A 21,612-nucleotide genomic window follows, 5' to 3' on the forward strand; every position below is an offset into this window, starting at 1 on the left:
GCTCACTGCAGACTGCAAGGGTCCTGGTAGATTAGCTCCCTGGCGCTGATTAGGGCTGTAAAGTACCCCCACCCCACCCCCCACCCCCCACCCCCCACCCCCCCCTCGAAAGGAAGCCTAGTTTTATCACTCTTGCAAGCCTGGCCTGGAAGAGGAAGTACTAAAATCTCCTTTGCGGTTCCTTTTTGCTCTGTCATCTCGGTTGGGCCAATCCCCAAGTTGAGACTTAGCTGCTTCTCCTCAAAAAGGGTATGTGGGGGGCGGGGGGGGGGGAGAAGAGGACAAAACTAATTTTGTAAGACCTTTGTTGGTCAAAACAAAACAAAACAAACCAAAAACAAACCCTGCAGCTGCGTCATATTTAACAGCAAGAGCCTGAATGCTTTCCCTCTAAGCTCAGGAACAAGGCAACTCTGCCTGCTTTCACACTATTTTTATTCAACACATCGCTGGAAGTTCCAGCCGTGGCAGTAAGGCAAGAAAGAAAGAAAAGCCATGCAAATTGCAAAGGAAGAAGTAAAATCCTCCCTATGTTCACATGACATGGTTGTCTTCACAGAAAGTTCCAAGGAATCTATTGAAAAACAAAACAAAACAAAAACAACTAAAACGAGAACTGGTGAGTTCAGCCAGGTCGTAGGCTGCAAGATCAACACCTAGAAATCAATTGCATTTCCACCTACTAACAATGAACATGTGGAATGTGCTATTACAAACAATACTATGATCAACTGTAGAGAACATGATGTAGGGATACACTTAACATGTACAGGATCCGTATGCTGAAAATTACAATGTGGTTGTAATGGAAGAAATCCTAAATAAATGGAGAGACATCCCGTGTTTATGCATGGGAAGACCCAACATGGCAAAGTAGTCTGTCTTCCCCCAGATTGATCTCTGCGTTTAATGCAATTCCCACCAAGATCCTAACCAGGTTTTCTTTCTTTTTTTTTTTTTTTAACTTTACTTCTTTATTTCGAGAGACAGAGGGAGAGAGCACGTGCACAGGAGAGCGTGAGGGGGGGAGGGGCAGGGAGAGAGAATCCCAAGCAGGTTCAGCACTGTTAGCACAGAACCTAATTTGAGGCTCAAACTCGTGAACCAGGGGATCATGACCCAAGCCGAGGTTGGACGGTAGACAAGATGAACTCATTCTTAAATTTGTGTGGAAAGGCACAGGCTGTAGAATAGCTAAAACAGTCTTGAAAATGATGAGGTAGGAGTAGTCACTGCTGTTTGGTACTGGTAGGGGGAGAGACACATAATCAACCGAAACAGAGAACTAGAAATAGACCCACATTAATATGGGCTTGAGGAAGGTGCAAAAACAGTGATGCAATCATTCGCGGATAGGCAAAAAAAAAAAAAAGCCTCAACCTCAATGTAAGCCTCACACCTTATACAAAAACGAACTCAAATTGGGTCATGGACTTAAAAATAAAATGCAGAATTATAAAACTTCTAGAAAAAGAAAAGCAAACCACTTGGGATCTATTACTAGGCAAAGAGTAAGGCTCGATATCAAAAAGCATGATCCATAAAAGGTAAAATGAACACACGGAACCCCGGTAAAATTAAAAATGTCTGCTCGGGGGCGCCTGGGTGGCTCAGTCGGTTAAGCGTCCGACTTCAGCCCGGGTCACGATCTCGCGGTCCGTGAGTTCGAGCCCCGCGTCGGGCTCTGGGCTGATGGCTCAGAGCCTGGAGCCCGCTTCCGATTCTGTGTCTCCCTCTCTCTCTGCCCCTCCCCCGTTCACGCTCTGTCTCTCTCTGTGTCAAAAATAAATAAACGTTAAAAAAAAATAAAAAAAAAAATGTCTGCTCGGTGACAGACCTTGTTAAGAGGATGAAAAGACTCGTGCCAGAATAGGAGAAAATACTTGTAAAACCGCAGAGCCAACAAATGACTGGCATCTGGTAGACATAAAGAACTCTCAAAACTCCAGCTTAGAAAAATAAAAGTTAGAATTCAGTTAGGACAGGAAAAAGACAGGCAAATGGCAACAAGCCCGTGAAAAGATGTTTGACAACATGAGCCATCAGGGACGTGCAAATTAAAACCACGGTGAGCTGTGACCACACCCCTATTAGAACGGCCAAAACAAAAATAAACAGCACATGCTGGTGAGGACCATCGCTTCTGCATTGCTGTGGGGATGGCAAATTATACCACTGCGCTGGAAGACAACTCGGCAGTTTCCTTTGAAGCTAAACACGCAGGCTGCTACGTGACACATCATTTGCAGTCTTGGGCATTTATCCTGGGAAATGGAAACTTACGTTTACGTGAAAACCTGTATACTATGTTCATAGAAGTTTCATTTGTAATAGCCCAAACCAGAGATAACAGATGTCGTTCAGCAGGCGACTGGTAAACAAAATATGTTACGTCTATACCTGGGAATAGTACTCAGCAATAAAAAGGAATGAATTATCAATACACACAACCACTCGCATGGATGTCCAGGGAATTAGGATGAATGGGAGAAACCCATCCCCAAAGGTTACATACTATGTTACTCCATTTATATAACATTCGTGAAATGACAAAATTGTACAAGTGGAGCACAGATTAGTGGGTGCAGGGGTCAGGGTGGGGGTGGGGGACAGAGGTACCTGTGGCTAAAAAGGGCAGCATGAGGGGTCCTTGTGGTGAAGGAACCGTTCGGCATCTTCGAATCAATGTCAACATCCTGCTTGTGTTATACTGTATTTTTCCTCCCATGAGTCAAGCCACACTTATTTGTGTGGAGGAAATGACCAGTTAGGGTAATTAAAAAAAAATTTTTTTAATTGAGATAGGATTCACATACCATAAAAATACGTGTTCAGTATATTCACCGAGTTGTGCCACTATCTCTGTTTACAGCATTTCATCATCTCAAAGAGAAACCCTGTACCCACTAACGGTCATTCCTTATCACTCTCTTAACCTCTCTCTATTCCCAGCCCCAGGCAACCACTAACCTATTTTCTGTCTTCATGGATTTGCCTATTCTGGCAAACTTCACTGACGTGGAATCATAAAATATGTAGGGTTTTTTTTTTTTTATCTCTAGCTTCTTTCACTCAGCGTCCAAGCTGTAACATGGATCAACACTTCCTTTCTTTTTATTGCTGAGTAATATTCCATTGAATGCATAGACCACATTTTACGTATCCATTCTCCCCATTTTGGCTATTGTGAATATCGGTGCTATAAACATTCATGTACAAGTGATCTGTGTGGACATATGTTTTCATTTCTCTTGGGTATAGACCCAGGAATAGAATTTCTGGGTCATATGGTAACTCTATATTTAACATTTTGAGAAATCGCCGAACAGTTTTCCACGGTGGCTGTACCTTTTTACATTTTCGCTAGCAATGTCGGCGGGGGGGGGGGAGGGGGGGGCGTCCATTTCTCCTGCGCTTTAGTTTTGTAAGATGTTACTCTTGGGGGAAACCAGGTAGAGGGCACACGTATATTACAACTGCATGTGAATCTACAATGAGCTCAAAATAAAAAGCTTAATAAAAAAAAAAAGCACAGGGGTACAGAGTGGAAGTGTCAATCATTCTAATTTTTGAAAGGTCTGCATTTTAATTTCTTGCAGTAATCCTAGTATAATTGTAAAAACAAATCTCTAATTGGTGTTTATTGGAAGTATCATCAATTTCACCTGTACTCCTGATGAGTTGTTTTGGGGAGGCAGAAACGGGCCACGAGTGGGAGTATGTATTTCCAGAAGCTGTGTGCTTGAAAACGTGGTTCTCAGGCTTAAAAAGTCCTGTAGCCATTACTGCTGCAGTTGGTAGAGAATAGAACTTAAAACAAATTAATGTCAGTTTCTCAGATTTCACTTCACTTGATAATGGGTGTGCAGGAGAAGGCTCAAATAAAAACATTTCTGTCCTATATGTTCGGGAGGCAGAATTTATTTCCACGGGTTGCTTTCACTTAGTAGGATAGCTCCTAGATTAAACTGTCCTCTATAATATAGCAGGTCAATTTCAGGAATTTGAGGGTCTGCAATGTACACACTTGTTGACAGGGTGAAATGAGTGATGGATTGGTTGGCACAAACCATTTAAGGTTGGTGATTGTTAGTTGCCCTTTCATGGTGATATTTTAGGTGATGTTTTCTTAGAGTCTCAACTGACTTATAAGCCAGACTCAATGTGAGCTATTTTGGGGAGATGGGGAAGCCAGGAGAGGGAAGGTTTCGGGCAGTGTTCTGCATGCACAGAAGGGGGTTGCGGGGGCGCCTGGGTGGCTCAGTCGGTGAAGCGGCCGACTTCGGCTCAGGTCATGATCTCAAAGTTCGTGAGTTCGAGCCCCACGTTGAGCTCTGTGCTGACAGCTCGGAGCCAGGAGCCTGCTTCAGATTCTGTGTCTCCCTCTCTGCCCCTCCCCCACTTGTGCTTTGTCTCTCTCTCTCTCAAAAATAAATAAAGAAAGAAAACAAAAAGAAGGGGCTTACATGGATGCCACCTCAACTCTCTCGAGAACTGAACGTGGCAGATCACGGTAGAGAGAGGTGCGGGGTTTTCCTAGCTGGGCCTCCTGCAGATTTCCTCAGTAGTTCTACCATATTCTATCGGCTTCTGCAGCCAGTCTGGGCTGCTGCACTCCAGGATGATGGGAGGGAACAGGCAGCTGGAGTTGAATTTTATTGAATGCCTGAAAACCACGGAGCCATTAGCAGCGTGACCTGCCGGTTGGTGAAAAATGCTAAATTATTAAGGTTTGTCTAACACAGCCGTGCCTAGGTGCAGCAAAAGACAGTAGTTTGAATCACTACCAGACAGGAAAACTCGATCACAAAATGACTGCCAAAAAAGCTGTTCCTTTATGGGCTGAGGTCAGATAGGAGTTCGCTTTACCTTTTATCTTAAAAAGCTACTGCAAGAAATAAATCAGCCTTAAATACGGGATAAGTGGCTCCTGAATAATTTAGCATTTGGAAACCTGCAGCATTGAGGTCCCCGCCTCCCCCGCCCCGCCACTGCTGCCTTAAAGGGGTCCTCTGTGCGGAAGGGGAGGTGGGACGGGGGCGCCCACTGGTGCCAGGACGCGATCTGCCTGTGCCTGCCACTCGCTCTGCTCTCGGATCCCCTCTGACCCCTCCTCTGCACGGAACACCTCCAAGCCTCGGTCACAAGCTCACAGCAAGCCTGAGTTCCGGACTGCTTCCTGGTCTTCTCCATTCGAATCTTCTATGGACAACTCAAACTCATCCCCCTAAAGTAGGTCTTGAGTCCTCTCTACCTGTCTTCGTGACCTGGGAGGTCACCCTCGTAGTGTCCATCTCCACTTCGACGCTCAGTGGGGCTTCCAGTCAGCTGAAAACCTGTTTCAGAGAGGCGCCTGGCTGGCTCTGTAGGTAGAGAGCGTGTGGCTCTTGATCTTGGGGCCGTGAGTTCAAGCCCCACGCTGGGTGGAGAACTTACTTTAAAAGTAAATAAATAGGGGCGCCTGGGTGGCGCAGTCGGTTAAGCGTCCGACTTCAGCCAGGTCACGATCTCGCGGTCCGGGAGTTCGAGCCCCGCGTCAGGCTCTGGGCTGATGGCTCAGAGCCTGGAGCCTGTTTCCGATTCTGTGTCTCCCTCTCTCTCTGCCCCTCCCCCGTTCATGCTCTGTCTCTCTCTGTCCCAAAAATAAATAAACGTTGAAAAAAAAAATTAAAAAAAAAAAAAATAAAAGTAAATAAATAAAAAACCTATTTCAAAGGATTAAATAAGAGAGGAAGGAAATGAACTAAACCAAAAATGTCCCTTTTGCCCGGATTCTTTCTGTTAAACTGCCTTCTAACTTTCAAAAAGTAGACAATGTTAAGGTTTTGAAGACAGACGTTGAACATATATTTAGTAGCTGCTGTATGCCAGGCACCATGGTCGGTGGTCTATAAAATATCTGCTGTGATTAGAAATGCACATCAAAGATAAGAAGTGGGAACCCTACACCTACATAGGATCAGTTTCTTCCTCTTCAAGTTCCACATTTGTGGAGCTCAGCAGTTAGGGTCTGAAATACGTCTTTCTCTTGCTTTTCACAAGTAAATCCAAATTTGCTTTTATTTTTTGCTAACCAAAATATTTCATTCTTAGGTTTGTGTTTGACATGACTTACGGGGAGCTAAATATATTCTCTTCTCCTGGTAATTCTTGGTGTCCCGTAATCCTTTGCAAATTAATAAGTCCTGCTCAATTCGTTCAATTAACCTTTCAATTCTTAGGGCACCAAGCCATAAACTTTTTTCCGTGTTTCTATTACACAGTGACACAAAACGGGGTGCCTGGCTGGTTTAGTCGGTGGATCCCAGGGCTGTGAGTTCAAGTCCCACACGGGTGTGGAGATGACTTAAAAATAAATCTCAAAAAAAAAAAAAAAAAAGGGGCACCTGGGTGGCGCAGTCAGTTAAGCGTCCGACTTCAGCCAGGTCACGATCTCGCAGTCCCTGAGTTCGAGCCCCGCGTCAGGCTCTGGGCTGATGGCTCAGAGCCTGGAGCCTGTTTCCGATTCTGTGTCTCCCTCTCTCTCTGCCCCTCCCCCGTTCATGCTCTGTCTCTCTCTGTCCCAAAAATAAATAAACGTTGAAAAAAAAAATTAAAAAAAAAAAAAGCGACACAAAAAGTGATATAAAGTCCCATGATGGCTTTTTTCACTGTTCTCTCCTCTTCCTCTTACAACTGGCCTAGTCATTAGCCCTTCCCAGAAGAGACCAATGAGAATAGCTTTTCGGGTTTTTTTAATTCCTTCATGTATAGAAACTCTGGCTAGAAATTGGTGAAAATTGACAAAAGTGATGAACAGACCACTGCCATTTTTCTGCTGTCTTCTACATAAAGTGCTTGGAAGGAAGTATAATAGTCAAGTCGAAATCAAGGGGACCTGTTAATTCTTCTGTTGCCTCTTCTGCACTTGGCTCTGAGGAATCCGGTGATCTTTACTCACTCTTTACGATGTCATGTGGCCAATCAGGAGGGTTGACGTGAACTGGGGACACAGAGCCAACCAACTAAGTGTAGAGACAGGTCCCGCAGACCTCAAGTTATAAATCTTTTCAGAAGGGTATTTAGTGTCTCTTTTTTATTGATAAAATTTGCCTACGATAAACGGTATCCATTTCAAGTGTACAATCTGACGAGTCAACAAAAAAACCTTCATTCCAATCAAGATACATACATTTCTCTCACCCCAGACATTTCCTCGTGCCCCTTTGTGGTTCATCCCTCCTTCAGCAACCAGTGATCTAGTTTTTGCTGCTATCATAGATATTTCCCAGAATTTTCTATACATGGAAGCATTCAGTAGATACTTTTTTGCTCCTGGATTATTTCACTTAGCATAATGATTCGGAGGTTCATGAGATCCAATTTATCCTTTCATGATTCATGCATTTTGTGTCCTAAGAACTCTTTGCCTCCTGCCCCCCAAGAGTGTGAAAATTTTCTTCAGTGTTTCCTTCTAGAATTTTTTTTCATTTAGGTCTCTGATCTGTTTGGGTTTAATTTTTTATTAGGATGGATGGTGAGAGTTTAGGTTCATTTTTTCCCCATACTCATGTCTAGTTGCTCCCAATAAAAGACTTTATTGGGGTGCCTGGGTGGCTCAGTTGGTTAAGTGTCTGACTTTGGCTCAGGTCATGATCTTGCGGTTCGTGGGTTCGAGCCCCGCATCGGGCTCTGTGCTGACAGCTCGGAGCCTGGAGCCTGCTTCAGATTCTGTGTCTCCCTCTCTCTCTGCTCCTCCCCCACTCATGCTTTATCTGTCTCTCTCTCAAAGATAAATAAACATTAAAAAAAATTAAAAGATGGGGCGCCTGGGTGGCGCAGTCGGTTAAGCGTCCGACTTCAGCCAGGTCACGATCTCGCGGTCCGTGGGTTCGAGCCCCGCGTTAGGCTCTGGGCTGATGGCTCGGAGCCTGGAGCCTGTTTCTGATTCTGTGTCTCCCTCTCTCTCTGCCCCTCCCCCGTTCATGCTCTGTCTCTCTCTGTCCCAAAAATAAATAAACGTTGAAAAAAAAAATAGAAGTGTTCCCTCCTCTTCTATTAAAAAAAAAAAAATAAAAGACTTTATTTTCCCCAATGAAAATAAAAGATTGCCTTGGCATCTTTATCTAAGGTCAACCTACTATATATGGGGCATCTGTCTCCGGCCTCTCCACTCTGTTCAATGATCTCAAATCTATACTTTCGTCATGACCACCCTTTAAAATTTGTTTTTCAACGTTTATTTATTTTTGGGACAGAGAGAGACAGAGCATGAACGGGGGAGGGGCAGAGAGAGAGGGAGACACAGAATCGGAAACAGGCTCCAGGCTCTGAGTCATCAGCCCAGAGCCTGATGCGGGGCTCGAACCCACGGACCGCGAGATCGTGACCTGGCTGAAGTCGGACGCTTAACCGACTGCGCCACCCAGGCGCCCCGACCACCCTTTCTTTAAAAAAAAAAAAAAATTTAATGTTCATTTTTGAGAGACAGAGCACGAGTCGGGGAGGGGCAGAGAGAGAGGGAGACACAGAATCCAAAGCAGGCTCCGGGATCCGAGCTGTCAGCACAGAGCCCGACATGGGCCTTGAACCCACAAAGCGCGAGATCATGACCTGAGCCAAAGTCAGACACTTAACCGACTGAACCACCCAGGCGCCCCTTCTTGATCATTGTAGGTCTGTAGTAAGTCTTGAAATCAGGTGGTGAGCATTTTCCAACTTGGTTCTTCATTTAAAAAACTTGCTTTGGCTCCCCTAAGCCCTTTGTGTTTCCACATACAATTCAGAATAACCAAAAGCCTCCTGGAATTTTGGTTGGGATTCCATTTTACTTGTTGGTCCATTTGGGAAGAATTCACATCTTCACAATGTCAGGCCTTCCGATTCAGGACCATGGTTTACCTCTCTGCTCATTTGTGTTCGCTTTGGTCTCTCTCAGCCGTCTTCTGTGGTTTTCAGTGCAGAGGTCCCACACATCTTTTACTAAATTTTTTCCTAAGCATCTGATGGGGGGGGGGGGGGCGTTTTTCTGATGCTTTTTGTAAGTGAAACTCTTTCCCAGATTTCATGTGCTAATTGTTTGCTGTTAGCATCTCACGGAAGACGTAATTGATTTTTGTATGTTAGCTTCATACCCTGCGACTGTGATAAATGTACTTGTAAGTTCTCGCGGCTGCTTTGTGGCTTAGTTAGGATTTCCCACCTGAGGATTCACGTCGTTTGGTGCCTCTTACCTTTAGTTCTTTATGTTGTGGTTCCCAGGGGCTGTATAATTTTACCTATTCTTCCATGGTAGCGTGTTACACGTACACGCTGATTCTTATCTAAATGTACCATTTTGTTTATGCCTTGATTCGGAAAAGACAGTATTTCTCATAGTCTACGTGATGTTATCTATGTGATATACACGTGTATATGTGTTATTATGAATTACGTGTGTAAGAATATAGGTGTCTCTATGTGTATATCCGTAGACGCAGAGTGTAGACACAGATACATTCCCCACCTTGGCCTCCCTTGCAACCCCTTATTTGCAGTGTGTACCCCGCAGGGCGTGGCACATTGCACCACGTTGTAGTGGATCCTGTTGGTTTTGCCTGCGTGGCATCCACACCTCTTCTACCAACTTCTTTCCTAGAACAAGTCCTTCATTTCGTTGCAGCGCACACCCTTCGCTTACGTGAGACGCGATGGTGACAGCGTTTCTTACTCTCCTGGGGTAAAAGGGAGGGCTTATGGGTGAAGAGGATCCGCGCCCGCATGCAGGTAAGCACGTCCCCGCCCCACCCCGTTCTGGCCGCAGAGAGCACGTCGCCTTGACTGCTACTGAGGACCAGCCTTCAGATGAAGCCAGGGCTGAGTAAGAGAAAGGACTTGGGTCCTTGGTGACATCACTGAGCAGGCCTGTATCTCCCCCTGCCTGGGGCCTGGCCTACTTCTGTACCTGTAACCTGAGGCAGTAGATGTCTTTATCCTTCAAGCCACTTTGAGTCGCGGTTTTCTGTTACTCTGCAGCCAAAAGCATCCCACGGGGTATTTGGGAACTCTAGCCGATCTCGGCCCTGCCCTTGGGAGGTGAGATGCTAATCAGGGGGAGGTTTTAGCCTAATTGTGAAAACTGTATTTCTGCATATGTATAACGCCGTCAAAAATTACAAAGTCGGTTAGGTTAAAACAACAACAACAACAACAACAACAACAAAGACACAAAGCAGCTCTATAGCGACCGCAGAGTGTGCGCAAATGTTAAGAATCCTTTGAGATGCACGGCTTCCTTTAGGAGGCGCATTGAGGCAGATTTAAAGGAAGCAAGGGAAGGAGGCCACTTCAGGTGGTGGCCACGGCAGAAAAGCTCGAGGGGGTCAAGACACCTGCAGGACACAGCAGGCGAATGGCCTTGATCTGAGCGCGGAGTGTTCCAGTACGGAAATGAAGGATAGATCGCTAGAGACCCCTGGGGGCCAAGGGGACAGGATTCGATTTCTTGCGGTAGCACGCGAGGAGGGGAATGTCACTTCCGCAGCCTGCTCTGATGACATCAAAAGGTCTTAACAGCGGTCTAGAGTGGAAAGGGATGGGCACGGGAGAAGCTGGAATCCGCACGAAGGTTTACGATGTCCTTCCGACGAATGGAAAAATGAAGCAAGCTACTCTGGGAAGCATCGCAGAGATAGTGAGGAGTTTGGACTTGGTATTTCCATGGATTATGAAATACACACAAGGGACTAGGACATCGGGGGAAACGGACAGGATGAGCCCATTTGAGGTAAGAAAGGAGAAATGCTGGGGTTAAACCTGCTGAGTTCCAGGTGTTGGTTGGCTGTCCAAGACGTAGCTCAGGCAGGTAACTAGGGTCTGTGAGCATGTGAGGGAAGGGAGGGCGAGGCAGACGGGGCCTGGATTCAGCAGCTCTGCTCCTCAACCTTCAGTCATTTTGTCCTCTCTCCGTGCAACTGGTACAATGATTTAAAATTCACTTTAGGGGCAGCTGGGTGCCATTGGTGGAGCGTCCGACCCTTGATTTTGGCCCAGGTCACGGCTGCACGGTTTGTGTCCTGTTCGTGAGACTGAGCCCTACATCAGGCTCTAGGCTAACGGCACTGGAGATTCTCCCTCTCTCTCTGCACTCCCCACGCCACCCCCCGTCTCTCTCAAAAAAAATTAACTTAAAAAAAGAAGATAAAATTGACTTAAAACATTAGCCTTTAGCCGCCAACCCCAGGAAACCATAGGTATGGGTGTTCTGGATATATTTCTCCGTGACGCACAAATATGTAGCTATTAAAATGTTCATCCTTACACCACCTAAAACTATCCTGCATACCATAGTGGTATTCACCCTACACTTTGGGAAAACTGGTCTACGAGCGTAAGAGAACTCAGCACCAGAAGCCAGAATGCGAGGGCTGGTATCCACATGGGCAAAGCGGGGGGACTTTCAGTGAGAAGACGGGGTCCTCTCAAGGAAGCAATAAGAGAGGTCAACAGAATGAAAGAGAAGAGACACTTGCATTAGACACACAGCAGCCCCGAGTCGCCACGGCCCCAAAATGTCCACCACACCAGGAATTTGAGAAAACAGCCCGTAAGAAACCAAGTCTAAACCCCTGGTTTAAAAACTGTATACTGTGACCCATTCACGGGTGACGAAAGTCGTTTAATGTGTCAGTTCAGGGGCTCCTGGGTGGCTCCGTCGGCGAAGCGTCCGACTTCGGCTCAGGTCACGATCTCGTGGTCTGTGAGTTCGAGCCCCGCGTGGGGCTCTGTGCTGACAGCTCAGAGCCCGGAGCCTGCTTCGGATTCTGGGTCTCCCTCTCTCTCTCTGCCCCTTCCCCCGTTCATGCTCTTTCTCTCTCTCAAAAATAAACAAACAACAAGAAAGGACTAGCTTGGTTTAAAATAAAATATCACAGAAATCCCACTTTGCGCTGAGGGTGATCACTGTTTCCAGAAAGCTGTCTTAATTATACATACACGTGTGTGAGTAGTGGGTCAAGATTTTTCCTTCTCGTAGTTTATAGTCATAAACAGGATAATAATGGAAGATGGTGTATAACCCCCGATGTCTCTGGGCTGAATGATTTAGTCACGCACATGGGACATCAGTTCCAGGAAGTGTTGTTTGTTCACCAAACATGATTAAGTTTCTCTTCAGCACAGAGAGAGTAGCCAGTGTCTATAAGGAATAAATGAGGCCCGAGGGAAAAATGATTTCAACTCATTCATTTTTAAGGCACAAGTAATAGAGTGTAAAGTTGGTCTAGACCCAACCTTTGACATGCCACTTGGCGCTTTTTAAAGGTATATTTGCGGGGGGCGGTGGGAGGGGAGGCGCCTGGGTGGCTCAGTCCGCTAAGGGTTGGACTCCAGCTCAGGTCATGATCTCACAGTTCGTGAGTTTGAGCCCCACATTGGGCTCTGTGCTGTCAGTACAGAGGCCGCTTCAGATCCTCTGTCCCCTTCTCTCTCTGTCCCCACCCCCCGCTTATACTCTCTCTCTCAAAAATAAATGAACATGAAAAAAAACCAGAAAAGGTATATTCAGGTATATAGTCTACATATCTGCGAGGAAAGTGCACACACACACACACACACGGGAGTGGTAACAGAATAAAGACTACGTATTAGCATTTCCACTTTTTTTCAAACATCGAACATTTTCAAGAAAAATGGTTTATTAGCTTCCGGCTGAAAGGCAGACGGTTAGGAACCCTTTCCCTCCAGGGCATGGCTGGCGTGTTAAGATGGGGACCAAACAGGGGATCCCAATACGGTCATAAATCCTATGAAACTCATCAGTCCCCGTCTCTGTCGTTAGCATTCTGAAAGATGTATGGATTGTGGGGACGCCTTACAACGGCGCAGTCAACATGTCTCGTGAGAACACCAAGGCAATAAATATCTGCTTTTCACCCACTACTGCTTGAGCCCCATTGGCGTCGCGCCCCAGAATTCTCCGGCATTTCATCTCACACCAAGCTGGTGGCAAATGACGCTAAGCTTCCACCGTGGAGGAAATAAGCCAGTTTCACATGAGAGTATCTTTGAGGGCATAGAATGTATTCATTTTATTAAATCTCAACCCTTCAGTACATATCCTGCTTTGTTTTTAATTTTATAATGTTTTTATTTATATTTGAGAGAGAGCAAGAGCACGCGCGCGTGTGCACAAGCGGGGAAGGGGCAGAGAGAGAGGGAGACACAGAACCCGAAACAGGCTCCAGGCTCTGAGCCGTCAGCACAGAGCCCGAAGCAGGGCTCGAACTCACGGACCGCGAGATCGTGACCTGAGCCGAAGTCGGACGCTTCACCGACGGAGCCACGCAGGCGCCCCTGAGCTGCCTTTTTAATGACACACCGAAAAACTGCGGTTGTTCAGACTTGGGTGTCTGGCAGACATTTTTTTTCCAAAATGAACAAAGGGAACCTGTCGCTTCAAGGCAAACAACTGACCATATCTGTTGCCGATGATGCCACTTGAGTTTTTCAAGCAAAAGTCAGAATCTTGGAAAAGCAGTGTCTGTCATAATGAAGCTTGACAGCTTCCCGAGACTTAGAGACTTCTCCCAGGGAGACTGCAGTGTTACTAATAAAGGTGATTTGGTGTTTCGGATGCCGTGATGAAATGTGTTGACATTTGGAAGATCTGCATTGGTCAGGGACCCCGTACTTCCCAATGATCAACGCACGACATCACAAGATCACGCGTGGGTTAAAGATCGACTCAAAGTGCAGGGCGGGACAGACGGATAGATGTTAATGTAAATAGACCAGACTCTGTTAAGTAGACTACGGAAACTCATTCATAGGGTTTCAGATTCCACGTCGCAGCTAACCTTTCAGAAACTACTACTTGTCAAGACTACCCACAATTTTCGGAAGAGGCTGTTAAAATACGCCTCTCTTTTCCAACCACATCTCTGCTCGAGGCTGGAATTTCTTCACGTACTTCATCCAAGACAACATATGGCAACGGAATGAATGCCGGAGCGGATAGGAGAGTCCCACTGTCTTTTAACCCAGGCTTTAAAAAGATTTGCAGTAAAATAAAGCGATGCCACTCTCCTCACTAATTTTTTTTTTTTTATTTGAGTAAAAATTTATCTAGGGGCACCTGGGAGGCTCAGTGGGCGAGCGTCCAAGTTCGGCTCAGGTCACGATCTCGCGGTCCGTGAGTTCGAGCCCCGCGTCGGGCTCGGTGCTGACAGATCGGGGCCTGGAGCCTGTTTCGGATTCCGTGTCTCCCTCTCTCCCTGCCCCTCCCCATCTCGTGTGCGCGCTCGCCCGCTCGCTCTCTCAAAAATAAATAAACGTTAAAAAATATATATCTCTGGTAATATCGGAGTTTATTATTGATCTTTTAGATAAATTAATATTTTTTTTCAAATTTCTCAGCTTTAATTTTCCATACGGTCGATAACTACAGAGGAGACCCATACAAATAAAAGCCTGGGTCCTCACGAATGACGGGGGCAGAAGTGTCCTGAGACCAACACGCTTGAGAACAACAGCTGACTGGCTGCCCGAAAGACTAACTCTCAGAAGTAACTCCTGCGCTTATAAAACTTAAAGGAAACGGGGCACCTGGGTGGCGCAGTCGGTTAAGCGTCCGACTTCGGCCAGGTCACGATCTCGCGGTCTGTGAGTTCCAGCCCCGCGTCGGGCTCTGGGCTGATGGCTCAGAGCCTGGAGCCCGTTTCCGATTCTGTGTCTCCCTCTCTCTCTGCCCCTCCCCCGTTCATGCTCTGTCTCTCTCTGTCCCAAAAATAAATAAACGTTGAAAAAAAAAATTAAAAAAAAAAAACTTAAAGGGAACACCCGTTTCATCCTCTTCACTGGAGTTAATGACCTTCGATTGTGTTAGGTAGGCATTTCTTCCCATTTTTATTGAGACAGTCACTTTCATTATTAAAGAGAAGCTCTTAATCATCCCAGCGGCGTCCCGGACAGCTACGATCCAAATTCACATTACCTTTTATGAACCACAGAGTGCTGTCCCTTTTATCCCACTCACATCACGCATCATCTTTTCAAACTACTAGGAAGTTTGCTTGTTGGGGAAAAAAAAAAAAAAAGACATGAGCTCTTTGCCTCAATGCTTTTCAACATACGTATTTTATTAGAAAATTTTTTTTTGTTTAGTGTTTTCTTCATTCTTGAGAGACAGAGAGAGATAAGAGTGTGACGGGGGGAGGGGCAGAGAGAGAGGGAGACACAGAATCCCAAAGCAGGCTCCAGGCTTCCGAGCTGTCAGCACAGAGCCCCCACGCGGGGCTCGAACCCACGAACCGCGAGATCGTGACCTGAGCCGAAGTCGGGCGCCCAACTGACTGAGTCACCCAGGCAGCCCCCGACACACATGTTGGAAAGGGAGAGGCGTTTTCAGCGACTCTGGTGTCGACTCTGCTAACTCATGGTGCCAGACGTAAACTTTCATGCTATTGATTTTACTTCCTGTGCAGAAGGTCAAGGTGACCACTCAGCTGCACCCCCACCACGGCTGCTCCCGTCGTCCACACACACAGTTGCCTGCCTTTTCTGTTATGTCAACATCCAAGATGTACCAGTGTCGTGACTACGCAAATATTATGCACACCCGAGCCAGCTGTTCACCGTGCCGTAAGCAACCTTCCTTTCGGTGCGATTTCATGTTTTGGGGGAGCTCAATTTTCGACGTGTCTACCACAAAGTCATCCCCAAGCTCGGCCAAAGCCAGAAGTTTTCTCTCAGTGTGATGAGACGCATGAGGCGATCTGCGGGTTTTATTCTCTTCTTGGAGATGTTGTCCCAGGCTTTCTAGACCTGGCGAGGCGAGCCCAACCCTCCACGTGGTGGTCCCACGGCCCCGGGCATCCTCCTGCTGCCTGGGTCTTAATTTCTGCCCTTATCATGAGGGACCGGATGCTCCAGTAACTTCCCGAGGAAAGGTACGCGGGGGTCAATTATTGGAGACCTCGCGTGTCTGAGAATGGCTCTCAATTTGACGTCCTGCCCAAGTCCCGATTTTGAAATCATCTGCCCTCTGTTCTGAGAGCCCTGCCCCCGCCACCTTCCAGCAGCTGCTGCTCTGAAGTCTGACGCCATTCTGATTCCCAGTGTCTTTCCCTTTTTAAGCACACTTTGTTTCCACCTCCTCTCTGGAAGCTTTATGCTCACTTTTTTTTTTTTTTTTTTTTTATCCCTGCCGTTTTGGAATTTCACCATGCTGTATCTTGATGTGGGTCTTGTTTCTTTTCCCTGGTTCCCCCCACCGCCCCCCTTTCTTTTTGTTTTGTGCTGGGTATCAGTCTGGGAAGCTGTGCCCTCCTCTTGTTCTCCTCTAATTCTCCTTCTGTCTTCCTTGTTCCTCCTCTCTGGACCCCTAGGATCGAGCGGCTGAGCCTCCTGGACTAATGCCCTTCCTTCCCTCCTTCCTCCTTCCCTCCCTCCCTTCCTTTCCTTCCTTCTTCCCTTCTCTCCTTTCTGTCCCTTCCTTTTCCTTCCTTCCTTCCTTCCTCTCTTTCCTACCCTCCCTCCCTTCTTCCCTTTCTTCCTTGCATCAATTTTTATCTCGCCTTTAAGGGCTTACTTTCCAGGAGATACGCTTGATGTTAACTTCTAGCGCATGGGTGTATGGACATGTACGCACAACCATTTGTGTAGTTTACTTCCCCAAACTCTCGATCTTGGAATACCCCCTTTTAATTTATAGAGCCTCCAATTTTTTTTTAATGTTTATTTGTTTTTGAGAGAGACAGAGAGAGATAGCATGAGCGGGGGAGGGGCAGAGAGAGAGGGAGACATTGAACACGAAGCAGGCTCCAGGTTCCGAGCCATCGGCACAGAGCCCGACGCGGGGCTCGAACTCACGAGCCGCGAGATCATGACCTGAGCCGAAGTCGGACGCTCGACCGACGGAGCCACCCAGGCGCCCCGGAGAGCTTCCTACTCTTTTTTTCACGGCTGCAGTTTCCTTTACTCCCTTTATTGCTTTCTCAGGCTTCCTTTTTTTTCTGTTTGCTTTTGTTCCTGTCTTTCGTGATGGAAGGGGGTTTCCTCCAATGCCTGGCTCTCTTTGGCTGCACATTTAACAGGAATGCCCTGAAGAGCTAGGCTGGGAGGTCCGAACGTGCAGATGGGAGCCACTGACCGGTGGCTCACTTTGCCACGGTGAAACGGAAGTGACAAGCCAGAGTTTCAGGGTGTGCAGATCTTTTCTCTAAAGAGAGATCCTCCTTTTGTGCGTGGCCGGGCGGTCCTGAGGAAAGCCCAGCTGCCAACATTTGGGGAGCCAAGCAGGGATGCAGGGGCGCTCATCAGTCTTGCCTAGGGGCTCTTACTTAATCTGTTTTCAGAACCCACCCTCCACGAGGAAGTATTCTTCCTGTGAGGGCGAGTGTCTGGGACTTCTGTCTATTAGCTTTCAAACACAGTGGCCCCCTCGCCTTCAGAGATAACTAGTGCCTTCAAGCCAGGGTCCCCATGCCCCCGTTTCAACTGAAAGTGAGGTTTACAAGAAGAGTCATAATTAAAAATAGAAGCATTCATCAAAAGCCTTTACGTACGGCAATGAAGTCTTTATGGAAGCAAAAGAAAGCCAATAAAGGAACGTTGATGGAATCACAGAAGCCGCACAGTGTGGCTATAAATATCACTCCAAAGCTTCTGGAGGCTTCATGCTCGTTTCCCAAAGGCCTTTGCAGGCACCTTTTTATGGCCTGGGTTTCAAAACCTAGGGCTCGGTCTGTCTTCTACTCTGTTTTATGCTCTCCTAAAGAGAATGCAACTTGAAAATTGGCATTGTTTTCCTGCGGTGGCCCTCCAGAGTGTTTAAACGATCAACTACTACAAGATTTCTGTTTTAAAAAGAGCCCGGGTGGCTCAGTGGGTTGAGCATCTGACTTCGACTCGGGTCACGATCTCAAGGTTCGTGAGTTCGAGCCCCGCATCGGGCTCACTGCCGTCAGCACAGAGCCTGCTTCGGATCCTCTGTCCCCCTCTCTCTCTGCCCCTCCCCAGCTCGTGCTTATGCTCTCCCTCTCTCCCTCAAAAATAATAAACGTTAAAAAAAAAAAAAAAAGAGCAAGAACCCCTCAGGTACTAGCCGAGTCCTCCCACGAGTCAGGAGTCATCTTCAGTGATCTCCCCCCAACGGCTGCCTCCAAACATGCAGCGCCATGAACAGACTGTGTGCAGGAGGGCTCCACAGAGGACAGACCCACGGCCGCCACAGCAAGGCAGCCGCTCTGGGACCAGAACCTCCTCTCTGTGGGTCAGGTCCACACGGGCAGGGAGCGTGGGCCCTGAAGCGACCGCCCGGGGCCTAGTCCTGGCCCTCTCACTCGAACACGGTATCGAACTCCAGCACTGCCCGCCTCACTGGCCCGGCCCCGGAGCCACATGAAAACGAGGCGCCCTTTGCTCGAAAATGAAGAACTTCCAGATGACAACAGACCGCGCTTTGAAGCAGGAGGTGGCCCTTGTAAGCACAGGGGCCGCGGCCCAGGCCACGCACCCACGGAGCTGTCTGTGCCTCGGTGGTCTCCTCCGTACAAAGGGGGACACACAGTGCCTGCCTCACAGCGCTGGGAGGGATGTGTGAGTTAACTGATTTCATCAGTGAATAAACTATGATGACTAAACCTAAAGCCTGAGTAGCGCCACTCCGTGGTTCACTTCTGTGGTGACGTTAAAAAAATCATAAGCACATCATTACTCATCATGGCCCCGGAGAAATACACGTGTGCTGTCCGGTGAGTCAAGACAAACTGGAAACAACTAGAAGCTGCAATCAGATGCCAACACCGGGGACGCCTCGCGACGGTGCGAAAAACCAAAGCTCCTTTCACACGCAAGTGCCTTAGTCCGCCACGTTCTGGGCCAAGCGTAGATCCTTGAAAGACGGGATCCGTTCGCAAGTCCCCGAGTCAAGGGAGGCCATGTCTTAGAGAGCGTGTGTGAATCAAGTCAGCACCGGCCTTCTCTTCCATCGTTGTTTCCTGCTTTAGGAAGGGGAGGTGACTTGGTTGTGTCGGGTCAGTGCTTTGGTGCAGGTAACATCCCGGGATTCAGAGAAGCCAAGAGTGGGCAAAAATCTCAAAAGGGGGGCATCATTCGCCAGGCGTTACTTCCTTCAGTTAAGATTTCTAAGACTAACGTCAAAGTCAAAACGCGTGACTAAAGCAGAGACGAAATGAAGAAAGCAAGGAATGCCGACGGGAACAAGGTGTACTTGACCTCGAAGCTCATGCCCTTCTTCCCTCAGCGGTCCCCGATCTGAGCCCCCCGCCCTCCCACACGCTGCCTATGTATTCAGCACATCGGTCTCTGAGGCTCGTGTCGATGTGTGTTATGTGCCTGGTTCGGTTCTCGGCTCTAGCTAGGTGCCAATAAATGATAGTTTTTTTTTTTAATTTATTAAAATTTTTTTTTAATGTTTATTTTTTTTTTGAAGGAGAGAGAGAGACAGAGCATGAGCGGGTGAGGGGCAGAGGGAGAGGGAGACACAGAATCTGAAGCGGGTTCCAGGCTCTGAGCCATCAGCACAGAGCCCGAAGCGGGGCTCAAACCCACAAACTGTAAGACCATGACCTGAGCCTAAGTCGGAGGCTTAACCCACTGAGCCACCCAGGTACCCCAATCGTTGTTCTTAATTTGGGGGGTGCTGTTTCATAACGGGAAAACAACATAGGTTTCAAAGGTAGGTCTCCACGTGAACCGTGTCTCTACTAGGTATTAGTCACAGAATCTCAAGCAGATTACTTACGTTTTCGAAAGGAGATAATAATACCTCCTTTGCTGAGCTGGCGGAGACTTAACCGAAATAGTGTGTGCCTGGCTCGTGACAGGCAGCAACAAGTGGGTTTTCACTGTGTCCCTAATTTCATAATCTACAAACCAGGCAGGGGAGAGGGACTGTATCACACTGGGAGGATGGGAAGTCAAAGAACCTACATTTGCTGTAAGAAATCAACGTGCCAAATGTTTATTAAAGAAAGAATAATCAACTATATTATATTCAAAGGATGGTGGGTAAATTTGTCCCACGGATCCCAGAGCACCTACTGTTGTCCTCCGCGTTCTCCAAATCCACTGAAGACCACTTTAAGACTCAAAATGACAGGGGCGCCTGGGTGGCTCGGTCAGTTAAGCATCTGACTTCAGCTCAGGTCATGATCTCATGGCTCATGGGTTTGAGCCCCGCGTCAGGCTCTGTGCTGACCGCTCGGAGCCTGGAGCCTGCTTCGGATTCTGGGTCTCCCTCTCTCTCTTCCCCTCCACTAACTCACATGCTCACTCGCACGCTCTCTCTCAAAAGTAAACATTAAAAACATTTTTTTTAACTCACACGCTCACTCGCACGCTCTCTCTCAAAAGTGAACATTAAAACAATTTTTTTTAAAGACTGAAAGTGACATTTTCATAAAATATTTGCATCCAAATGTGCCTTATCTAGTTGAATATTGGGCAGAGAACACGCAGAAATGCTATGAGATAGGATTATCCCACACACTTCAACGAGGGGTGTGTTACGAGTTTAACTAAGCCACAACTAGTATCACTGAGCGTCTAGGACAGTGTGTTGCGATCATTCGATCAAGGTCATTTCTGGCGTAGATGAGTAAGGAGCCCATTCGTATCATTGCATCTGCTGTCCATTTGTGTTAAGGACCAAACTGGAAATAGGGCACAGAAACTCCTAATTACGGGCTGATGATCTTCTGAGTCCATTCAGAATTTAATTCATTAAGACTGGAGAGGAGAATGAGTCTTACTTTCTCCTTACTAGGAGACGGTTACTAGGGGGGGATCTGGTGACTGAACAATCAACCACGATCCAAGCTGCCCTGTTAAGGTGCTGTCGGAACGGAAATCAAATTTGACCTTATTTTACGTGCTTGGCTACTCAACAAAATATATCTGTAAACATAACTCGATCTTCTCACATTTGGTCTTGGTGGTTTATTTCCAAAGTAGTCTCTTTATAATTTTGTTTTGAATAGACCTTCTTTTATTCCTCGTAGTTGTTGTAGCCAGGCAATGCATTCGGTGCTCTCCTGCCGTTTCTGCCTCCTCCCCTATTTCTCAGAAAAATAAAAAATGGCTTTGCGACGTTGAGGGGAATACGTACACCCCCTTCCATTTAAGCTAAATGCTGGCTGTGGTCTATGTTCTTGGAGCTCCTGGCTCTAAAAGCCCTTGTACTTGCTTTTGCCCTCCTGTAATAAGGCAATGGACGAATTTTCATGTTGACTTGAAGGCCTTTCCTCTCACATCGTGCAGATACCTTAACATTACGGTCTTTGCGCAATCAATGCAGACGCAGGCAAACCTACTGCGCAAGTGAAATGCAGTCTACAGTTAATGCCCAGTGGGAGATGGACATTTTCTTTGATTGCCCATTTGTAAGATTGAACAAGTGGGCAGGCAGAGTGACAACACGGCCCCGTCCCTGGACACGTGGCCCGAGAGCAGGAAGGATCACAGAATCTTTCTTGAGCCACTGACATCAAGTCTCTGTTTTGAACAGAAATGCTCTGATGGTTTCAGCACATAATGCTATTAGATACAGCCTCTTGGGGGGCATACTAGGAAAACTCCTGAGTGCGTTAAGTATAGTTTTTTCCCTTAGCAATGTCGGAACACATCCGACGT

General features: G+C 47.1%; 1 protein-coding gene across 8 annotated transcripts in view; it reads right to left on the reverse strand.

Moving 5' to 3' along the window:
* Positions 1-21,612, reverse strand: part of PRKAG2 (protein kinase AMP-activated non-catalytic subunit gamma 2) — a 262,042-nt gene that overhangs the window by 62,044 nt on the left and 178,386 nt on the right. The window lies entirely within an intron of this gene.

This window comes from Prionailurus viverrinus, chromosome A2 (assembly GCF_022837055.1).
Source record: "Prionailurus viverrinus isolate Anna chromosome A2, UM_Priviv_1.0, whole genome shotgun sequence".
Lineage (NCBI taxonomy): Eukaryota > Metazoa > Chordata > Mammalia > Carnivora > Felidae > Prionailurus > Prionailurus viverrinus.